Raw genomic sequence first — 11,767 nt, 5'->3', positions numbered from 1 at the left:
TAAATAAAACAAAAGAATGAAATACTGATACATGCTATGACTATCTATAAAACTTAAAACACTATTGTGCGTCAAAGAGGACAGTCAGTAAAGACCATGTATGATTGCATTCATTTCAAGTGAAAGGTCTGGAATAGGCAAATCCATAAAGACCAAAGGGAGTTTGGGGTGGAGGAACATGGGCAATAATGGATAATGGCTATGAGGTCTCTTGGGAGTGATCAACTACTCTAAAACTGTGGGTATAACTGCACAACTATGAATACAGTAAGAACCCCTAATTGGTATGGTTTCAATGGATGGATGATATGGTCTGAGAATTATACCTCAGTAAAGCTATTTTTACAAAGAAGAAAGGATGGAGTCTCTTGATCTAACCCGTGGTTTCTGTAGCCAACCTAGGCAACTTATGTCCTGAAAAAAAAAAGGTAAATAAATGACTGTACTTTTATTATGATACTATTACCATGAAATACTGTTCCTGGTACAGATAAGACTAGAGATATAAAGCTGAAAGATAAAGTGTCTGTGATGAGTGAGAGATAAAAATGAGTGCTAATCTAGTGGTACTAAATTCTCTGAATGTATCACCAGATGTGGAGATATGGGTGGGATTAGAAAAATTTCAAACAGTAAAGATGACACCTCAATTGGCCTTGTTGGCTTCCTAGGAAGCTAGCCAAGAAAAAAGGTTACAGTATACTTCTGAGACCCGCCCTTCCACCAGCAATTTACCTCTGACAGGCATATTCAATTATTAAGTAGCTCTGTCAGCCATAATTGACTAGACCATAAATAAATCCCTGACCCAACCTTCTCCAGATGTTCTCCACTAGGAGTTGGGAATTTTGACTTAATAAGTGGAGGTGGGTTTAACTTGAACTGAGGGATGTAAATTCAGGACTTATGGGTCTGTTATTACCTGTTATTTGTATGTAGAGGCCAAGGAAACCAGTCTGGGAAGATGCTTAAACTGGTACCAGAGAGAAGCAAAGACAAGAAGTTATACTAATAGTATTCTTATTCCTCCTTCCAGTGTAGCAAATCCTGAAATAGTTAGATGTTAAACATCTTTTCAATAAAATAATCCATTAGTTTAAAGTGTATAAAAAGAAGAGACAAAAATGATTTACTACAGGCAGTAATATACCATTTTGTGGAGATAATATGGCAAAGGCACCAAATATAGACACTCTATTTATTTAAAACAGCAATATTATGTCTTTATATTACAATGTTCCTACCACATTGCAGTTCTATATATGGTCATTCACTATTAAGATAGTCATTAGAGAAAATTAATAAAAATTGTTTGATCCCTAATGGACTATTTCCCTTTCAGAAATGTCCAAACTGAGTCCTTAGGGCTGGGGAGACGGCTCAGTGACTAAAGATACTTACTTGCAAAGCTTGCCAATTTGAGTTCAACTGTCCAGCCACTCATATAAAGCTGTGAAGATTCATTTGCAATGACAAGAGATCTTTGTACATGGGTGCACACAAACACACACAGGCAAATGACCAGACAAATATTGAACTGCACAATTATTTATTTCTATTCCTCTTCTAAAAGGTCAAGTTATTTTTTTTTCTTTTTTCTTTTTCTCTTTGTTTTTGTTTTTCAAGGTAGGATCTTTCTTTGTTCCAGACTGACCTGGAATTAACTATGTAGTCTCCGGGTGGCCTCAAACTCATGGAGATCCACCTACCTCTGCCTCCCGACTGCTGGGATTAAAGGCATGCGACACCACAAGTTAATTTTTTAATATTTGTATTTATTTTTTTGAGAGACAGAGACATTGGACATGGCAGGGCCTCTAGCCACTGCAAACAAACTCCCTATTCATGTGCTGCTTTGTATGACTGGCTTTATGAGAGGACTGGGACTGGAAGCTTCTGTAAGCAAGCACCTTTAGCCTCCGAGCTATCTTCCCAGCTTCAAGCCAAATTATTCCATGGACTAATAACAATAAATATTGTCATGCTTGTGTCTAGAATATTTGGAAGACTAAATATATTTGTAATTTGAAAGAGGTAAATATAATTAGCAACAGGACCAAGCCTTTCGAGTTTAAATATGAAAAACATATTTAAAGGTGTGGCTTGTGCTTGTTTCTCCCAATGTTCAAAGTAATGAATAGAACTACTTTATATTCAACTCATTTCCATATTAGAAATTTAAATTTTAAAAGCTTCTGATAAGGAGGCAGTCCAATTAAAATGCTTAAATTGAACTAGGATTAAAATAAATATACAAGGGAGTAAAGTTAAAAAGACTTTCAGAATCTGAAATAGGTAACAAATACAAAGACATAGAAAACCTTTAATAACTTTTTTCAAATCTTGCACATTTTTTACAGACTTTCTCTTTCTCAAAAAAAAAAATATTAAAATCACTTTGCAAAAGAGGAAGCTGAAAGATTATAAAGGATGGGAAGCAATATCCAGAGGCATAGCTCCCCCAACACAGTAACTGACTGCTGCTCTCACAACTCATAACACATGACCCTATGGTGAATACCAGCAATCCCACTAAGGAGGGCCCTCAGTGGAATGGAGAGAGGGAGGAGAGAAAATGGTGGTACCGATGCATGATGTGTCTATACCAAGTTTCTGTTCAATAACAAATTATTAAAATTATTGGGCTGGTGTTGGGCATTGCCAGGCACAGACTAGAGCCTTCAGGAGAGGGGCCTGAGCTTCCAGGCATGACTAAGGACCCCCAGTCTACAGGAGGCCACTCCCTCTCCAAGCCCAGCACACCTGAACTTATGCTTTGCCCATAGCCCTGTAACCTTCGGCCAGTTGCCCAGGAAACTCCTTATCAGCCTTCACACAGCCCATCCCCCTGAGACCCTAGATAGCCTGAAGACCCCCCCCCCATGTGCTAGAATGAAAGTCCCCATATGCTAATTAGGCATCAGAAATGAACTTGGTATGTCCAATACCCTTAGGGTCCTCACCCACCCTCAGATGCTTATAAACTCATTTCACTGACAATAAACTAAGAGAGCTGTTCACCAAAACTCCTCCCAAAAGTCCTTTACTTTTATGTGCTCTCCCACCCCAGTTTCCTGGATGCCTTTGGGGGGGGCCTTGACCACTCCCCCCTGAAGCAAGGACCCAGGAACCCACTTAATAGCCTTATAAGGAAGATGTTTAATAATGGGATAAGATTAGTTGATTGTAGGAACTGGGAAGGAATTTTTCAATGTTGAGACATAGAATGCTCATTAAAAATGCTTTTTGAGTGGAACTTAAATCAGAATGTTAAAGTATGTGGATAAAGACATTCATGTGTAGGAAAGAATCTTCAGGCTAAACCTAAACACCATGCCTAAAGTTAGAGATTTTTCAACTGTTTACAAACTCTTAAGGAACAAAAATATTAATTTTCAGGCTAAAGTATGTTGGGATACCTTGCATAAGCTTTATGAAATTTAAGTAATGGGTAAAACATAAAAATGTTTTATGTTAATAAAAATTTCTATGGTACATAAAATCAATAGCTATCAAGATTAAGCCAAAATCATTGGTTGTCAAGTGGTGTCTTTTATTTCAAAAAAGATTTAACAAGGGTTATATTGAAACTTAGCTAGCTGTTTTGGTTCAAAGAGATCAAATTCTTCTCTATTATATATTAAATAAGTTAAGTCCAGTGTTTATAACAATATTAAGTCTTAAGACATATTACCTACTTTAAGGTACAGCCTCATGCTCAAACAATAGTCCTCATCTGAGGAAAATAATATTCAAACTCTGTGGTTCTATTTCCAATGTTCTATGGGTAATTGGTACCCACATAAGTATCTAAAATAATCAAAAATGTTTTCAAACACAGGTGCAAGACTTTATGCTGTCTTTTTTATACTTTTCTGAAAATTTCTAGGTTAAATTAATTAGTTTGTTTGTAAGTTACTTGGTATTGTTTTCAAGACTGGTAACGGGTTCTGCCTGTACTTATAACTGTTAGATATTTCAAGATTAAGATGTGCCTACTTCCATACCTCAGATATATGGCTTGAGCTGCCACAGGACAATGCCACAATGATTTAAAAGATTGGAAAAAATGATTTTAGAAGCCCTTGTACCATTCTTTAACTAAATCTACTTCAGTAACCAAATGTGCTCTATATGTACATACATCCAGATTGGTGTAACTTCCTTTCTAAGTGTTCTAATTACCTATGAAGAAGCCAAAGCCAATTGGAATCATCAGAGTAAAAGGTGCTAATATTTTGGCCTGTGCTTCCAGGTCCTGAGGCCACTGGAGATGATGGGGCACTTATACACTGGCCCTCTGGTAAGTCATCTGTCTTCCTGAGCAGGAAGGATACAGAGACCCAAACAAAATTTGTGTACAGTATGAAACAGGAGAGTCAAAACTGAAGAGCAATCAGTCCTCCTGACTTCCCAAAGAAGGGAAAACTACTTGGTCAGCAAGGCCCTGACTCATCATCCTAAAGGACAGAAAACACCAGTAAGTTATAGAGCTACTCCTGGATCAACTAAAGTCTCTTTGGAGAGCCATTAGTGATCTCATCCAAAATTAATCCTTAATTAAATTTTGGCTATCTATATGATCTTAGGCACTCAGAGAGAAATGTATAACCAAAGATAAAAATATCATATAGCCAGGCATGGTGATGCATTCCTGTAATCCCAGCACTCGGGAGACAGAGGTAGGAGTATCACCATAAGTTCAAGGCCACCCTGAGACTACATAGTGAATTCCAGGTCAGCCTGGACTAAAGTGAAACCCTACCTTGTAAAACTATGTGTATAAGCTTATAAACCCATTTCATTGACAATAAACTGAGAGAGCTGTTCACCAAGACTCCTCCTGAAAGTCTTTTACTTTTGCATGCTCATCCACCCCAGTTGCCTGGGTGCCTTTGGTGGGGACCTCAGCCAGTCCTGGGAGAAAGAACCCAGAACACACAGGCTGGAGACATGGTATAATGGTTAAGACATTGGACTGCAAGGCCAAAGGACTCAGGTTCAAATCCCTAGGACCTGCATAAACAACATGCACAAGGTTTGTTTACAGCAGCTGGAGGCCATGGTGTACCCATTCTCTCCTCTCTCTCTCTCTCTCTCTCTTTCCTCTATCTCTATATCTATCTCTAGTAAATAAATAAATAAATATAAAAATATTTTTCTGGTATTTTTGGATCCAGAGGGTGTGGAAACAGAGGCCTAGTTCCTACCCCACCTACAAGTTACATGGACCTGGTGCCACTGGTGCTGGCTTGGGGCTGTCGGGATGCTCTTTGCCTGTTGTAAAAGCAGACTCCTTGCTTCACCTTCCTGATCAAATGGGCACTGCTCTAGAGGGTAGGTGCATGCACAGAGTAAGTAGGCCAGAGCTCCTGATTCCTTCCCACATCCAAGTTCCTTGGTCTCAGTACCCCTGCTGCTGGCTTGGGGCTGCCTTTAGGCTCAAGTCTTGCTGCAGAAGTAAGCCCTTTGCTCTGCTATCTGGATTGATGGGCCAATAGATCCACAACACACACATCCCCTGCTCCAGAGGGTAAAAGCACAGAGTGAGTAGGCCAGAGCCCCTGGTTCTTACCCAATATCCCAGTTCCATGGTCCTGGTACACCTGCTGCTGGTTTGGGGTGTCCTGGACCTGCATGTCTGCTGCTAAAAGTTGTTTTTTTTTTTTGCTCCAGCTTCCTAATTAACCAGCCCCTGAGTCCCCAAATCCCTGTTCCTCAGAGCCAAAGGGTACATGGTCCACTGTGGGAGCTGGCTACTTGCCACTGGTTCCCCAGCTTCCTGTCTCCTACTTCCCCAAACCCTGGTTCCACTGTATTGAAAAATGCACTCAAATGGAGTGAGTAGTCCAGAACTCCCAATTCCCCACCTTGCAGTTTCCCAGGTAGAAACTGAATCTCAAAATGAAATCACAATAAGATATGTGACCCTGATCAAGAGAATTGATGAATTGAAAGCAAAAGATATAAAAGAAACAATAATCACATAAAAGAAATTAAGCAGTATCATCTTTTAGAGCACTCAGCTATTCTCACCATGCTTAGCTTAGTTGAAGAAAATCATGGAAGCTACAAAAGAGAGATAAATGAATTGAAGATGAGTCAACAAACTGATGAGCTCAATAACCAGCTGATTAAGATTAAAGAAGATACAATTAAATGCAAGAATTAATTCCAGGAAACATCAAGAAAATCAGACCTGGAACAGAGATCATACTTAAAAAAAAAAAAATAGATGGACATGATTATAAAAAGAATCAAATAGAGCTTTTAAAATCCTCTCAAAAACCCTTCACAAACGGAGTCTCTCATGTGGAAAACAGAAACTCTAAACAGGAAGACAAGACAGAAGAAATTGACAGTCCAAAAACTTTGCTAAGTTCAAAAAAATCATCCAAACAGCATACACAGAAACTGTAAGATACCCTAAAATGACCAAACATCTGGATCATGGGTTTACCAGAATGGGAAGAAATCCAGGCTGGAGGCCTAAAGAACATATATGCAACAAAATTATTGAAGCAAATTTTTCCAGTCTTGCAAAAAAAAGAGATCGATCCAATTACAAGAAGATCACAGAAGACCAAACAGAGAGGATGAAAAAAGAAACTCTCTAAGATGTATCATAGTTAAAACTCTTAACAATGCAAACAAACAGATATTGTTAAAAGGAGCAAGAGAGAAACAACTCACAACAGACCAAAATAATCCCATCAGAACTACCCCAGATTTCTCATACGAAATCATGAAAGCCAGAAATGTCTGGAATAGAACACTTCAAAGTCTAAAAAACTACAGTTCCCAACTTCTGGTTAAGATGGCAGTGTAGGTACCATGCCAAAGCAGCCTAGGGGGGAAAAGACCAAAAAAACTGAGCAAAATACACAATTTTACTAAAAAGTGAAGTGTATAGGAAAATGAAGCGGCAGCAGAGAAGTACGAGAGATCCAGAGCATAGAGAGCCTGCACAGGCTGGCAAAAGAGGCCTCGACAGCTCCACCAACCGCAGTGGTGGTGGCAGCGCACCAGAAAGCCGCCAGGCTCAGCTCCAGCCACAGGAAAATCCAGGTGAGGGGAGCTTCCACTCACACCATAGCTCTCCGCAACTGAAGAAATGTGAAGGGAGAGCAGCAGTGAGCAATGGAGGAGCAGACCATAAGGTAGAAAAACATGTGGAACAGAGAGAAAACTAGAGCAGCTGCAGCTCCCTCCCCTCCCCCACTGCCTCTGCCCACATCCAGCAAGCAGAGCCGCGGTCCTGGGAAATGGCCATGCCAACTTCAGCTGACCACAGGACCCAAGCAGGAGCAGAGTCCGGCAGCAACATTAGCAGCTCAGGCACCGGTAACAGCGGCAACAGCAGCAGCAGATCCAGTAGTGGCAGCAGCTGCAGACACAGCAGGAGCATATCCAGTAGCGGCAGCAATGGCAGACCCAGCAGCAGCAGCTTCAGTGGCACCTTCAGCAGCAGAGGTGGCTCCAGCAGTGGCAGCTACAGCAACAGCAGCAGAGGCAGCAGCAGTGGTGAACCCAGCAGAAAAACTTCAGCAGCAGCAGCTATAGACCCAGCAGCGGCAGCTTTAGCAGCAGCAGTTCCAGCAACAGGGGTGCTGATCTGCAGGGCCACACTTTCCAGGCTTGGTTTGCCCCACAGGAAAAGCCAGTGCCCAGCTCCAGAAATCAGAACAGCAGCCCAACAACACAGGCAGCAACTTGACTGAGACCAAAATCATCCAAGGTAACTGGGATTGCACCAGGGAAGGGTCTCACTTGGTCACAAGCTGACTTGGATCCCTCAACAGACCAGAAATATTAACCTCTTTGTTGATAGAGGATCTGGTCATTATAATAACTACTCTTGCATACATACTTGGGGCTGTATTTGATTGAATGTGTACAGTGTTTAGTTAACTTTTAGAATCTACCTGTACTTTATTCCACTCAGCCTACTTGAATACTCCCATAGCAGGGAAACTCAACCCCTAGGAACACCTTTGTAGATACTCTGAGAGTCTTAAGAGCCACACCTAACACCTTAAGCTCCTACCCTGAAAATATATAGCATCAAATCAATTAATACAGCTAAGAATACCCAGCTAGCTAGAAAATCCAAGCATTAACTTAATCCAAGATGCAAAAACATATACATTATAACACAAGAAACACTAAAAATCAAGACAAAATAAATCCACCTAAAAGTATTAATGCAACAGAAATGACCTCCAGTGAGAACAAGTTAGAGGAAATGCCTGGGAAAGATTTCAAAAGAATGATTGTAAATATGTTCAAAGAGGTCAAAGAACAAATCAAAGAAATCAAAGAGGAAATCAAAGGAATCACAGAGGAAATCAAAGAAGATGCAGGACACCAATTTAATGAAATAAAGAAGGCAATACAAGGCATAAATAAGGAAATAGAAATGATAAAGAAAAACCAGTCAGAATTACTAGCAATGAAGAACACAGTTAATGAAATAAAAAACATGTAGAAAATCTCACCAGTAGAATGGATGAAGGAGAGGACAGAATATCTAAGCTAGAAAACCAGGTGGCAGATCTCATACAGTACAACAAAGAGAAAAACAAACTTATAGAAAAGAATGAGTGGGAATTTCAAGATATTCGGGACAGTATGAAAAGACCAAATATAAGAATTCAGGGCATACTAGAAGGAGAAGACTTCCACTCCAATGGCATAGTAGGCATCTTCAACAAAATCATAGAAGAAAATTTCCCCCAAATTGGGAAAGAGGTGCCAATGCAGCTATATATCTGAAAGAGGATTAATATCTAGGATATACAAAGAACTCAAAAAGTTAAATAATAAGGAATCAAACAAGCCAATCAAAAAATGGGCTATGGAGCTAAATAATGCATTCTCAAAGGAAGAAATCTGAATGGCAAATAAGCATCTAAAAAAATGTTCTATGTCACTAGTCATCAGGGAAATGCAGATTAAAACTACACTGAGATTCCATCTCATTCCTGTCAGATTGGCCACCATCATGAAAACAAGTGATCAAAAATGTTGGGCGGGGATGTGGGAAAAGAGGAACACTTCTACACTGCTCGTGGGAATGCAATCTGGTCCAGCCATTGTGGAAATCAGTGTAGAGGTTCCTAAAACATCTAAAGATTGATCTACCATGTGACGCAGCCCTAGCACTCCTAGGCATATATCCAAAGGACTCATCTCATTTCCTTAGAAGTACGTGCTCAACCATGTTTATTGCTGCTCAATTTATAATAGCTGGGAAATGGAACCAGCCTAGATGTCCCTCAACAGATGAGTGGATAATGAAGATGTGGCACATTTATACAATGGAGTTCTACTCAGCAGTAAAGAAAAATGAAGTTATGAAATTTGCAGAAAAATGGATGGACCTGGAAAGGATTATACTAAGTGAGGTAACCCAGGTCCAGAAAGCCAAGCGCCACATGTTCTCTCTCATATGTGGATCCTAGCTACAGATGATTGGGCTTCTGCGTGAGAAGGAAAATACTTAGTAGCAGAGGCCAGTAATGTAAAAAGGAGATATAAAGGGAGGAGAAAGGAAGGGAGGAGGGTACTTAATTGGTTGATATTGTATATATGTAAGTACAATGATTGAGATGGGGAGGTAATATGATGGAGAATGGAATTTCAAAGGGGAAAGTGTGGAGGGGAGGGAAGAAATTACCATGGGATTTTTTTTATAATCATGGAAATTGCAAATAAAAATTAAAAAAAAAACAACAAAGAAAATAAACTTATCTGTGCATAAAATAAAAGAAATACTACAGTTCCTACCCCAAATACTGTACCCAGTGAAAGTATGCCTCATAATTGATGGCAAAAGGAAAACTTTCCATGACAAAGTCAGTACTATGATTATATAAACACACCAAGAATGTCTCAGGGAATAATCCACACAGAAGAGTCAAACAACCAATCTCAAGAGACTATAAGAGCAAGATCACAATAAACAAAATGAGAGCAGGACCAATGTAGTATAAAGCCCAAGAAAGTATCAAACTCCTAAAGCACCTTTCATAGCAAGGATTAAATCAAACTGTACAGTAATACCCTTAATTATTGACAGTGTTAAGTCACCCATCAAAAGACACAAGTTAACAGGGTGGATCAGGAAAAAAAAAAAAAAAAAAACCCTTCAATCTATTATCTTTAAGAAACTCACCACACTAAAGAGAACTACCTCACCAGGGTAGAAAGATGGAAAATGATATTCCAAGCAAATGGAAATAACAAACGAATAAGTGTTGCTATATTAATATCTGATAAAATAGACTTCAAACCAAAAATAATCAAAAAGACATAGAAGGCCACATCTTACTCCTCAAGAGAATGACAAAACATGAGCACATCACAATCTTAATTCGATATGGAGCAAACACAGTTGCACTTCAGTTTATAACACAAAATCTACTCAACAATAAAACAGAAATAAATACCAACACCATCATAGTCAGAGACTTTAATACTTTAATATAGACAGATCATCCAAGCAAAAATCAAGAGGGAAGTAAGAGAGCTCAACAACACCATGGATCAACTGGACCTTACAGACATCTACAAAACATTCCACCCCAGTTCTACAGAGCACTCAGCAGTCCATGGAACCATGAGCAAAATAGATCATATATTAGGTCATAAAGCATGCCTCCATAAATTCAGCAAAATTGATGTAAGATTCTGCATCATATTATATCACAATGTTTTAAAGCTAGAAATTAACACAAAGAGACACATCAGGAACTCCAATACCTCCAGGAGACTGAACAAGACTCTTTTACATAATCCATGGGTTGGTGAAGAAATCACAAAGAAATTTTAAAATTTCTAGAATTGAATATGAATGAAAACACAACTTACCAAAACTTATGGGATACAATGAAGGCAGTCCTAAGAGGAAAATTCTTAGCATTTAATGCCTTCATAACAAAACCAGAGAGATCCCAAATTAATAACCTAAGTGTCCACCTTAAGACATTGGAAAAACATGAATAATCAAACCCTAAGAGCACCAGATGGAAAGAAATAATCTAGATCAGAGCAGAAATTAGTGAATTGGAAACTCAATAAAACAAGAAAATGAATGAAACAAAGAGCTTGTACTTTGAAAAAATAAACAAGATTGATAAACACTTGGTATATTTGATCAGACAAAACAAATAGAACTCTCATGTTATCAAAATCAATAATTAAAACAGGAGTGGTCACAACATTAAATAATCTGGAAGAAATGGATGAATTCCTAGATACATAGCAGCTACAAAAACTAAACTCAGAGCAGATTAATCTCCTAAACAAAACTATCACATTCATCAAGGTTGAAAAGGTAATCAAAAACCACCCCTCTCCCCCCAAAAAAGTCCTTGGACTAATACTATCAAACCTTCATTGAGGAACTGAAACCAATTTTTCACAAACCATTTTATATAATTGGAGAATAGGGAATCCTATATAGTGAAAACATAAAAACACTCAAGAAAGAAATTGAGGAGGATTAGAAATGACAGAAAGACTTCCCATGCTCCTGGATTGGTATGATTAATATTGTAAAAGTAGCAATTCTACCAAAAGCATTATACAGATTTAATGAAATACCAATATAGCCAGGCATAGTGGAGCATGCCTTTAATCCCAGCACTTGGGAGGCAGAAGTAGGAGGATCACTGTGAGTTTGAGGCCACCCTGAGACTACATAGTGAATTCCAGGTCAGCCAGGGCTAAAGTGAGACCCTACCTCAAAAAACCAAAAAACAAA

Source organism: Jaculus jaculus, chromosome 10, assembly GCF_020740685.1.
Source record: "Jaculus jaculus isolate mJacJac1 chromosome 10, mJacJac1.mat.Y.cur, whole genome shotgun sequence".
Taxonomy (NCBI): domain Eukaryota; kingdom Metazoa; phylum Chordata; class Mammalia; order Rodentia; family Dipodidae; genus Jaculus; species Jaculus jaculus.
Note: the sequence above shows the minus strand (reverse complement) of the source record.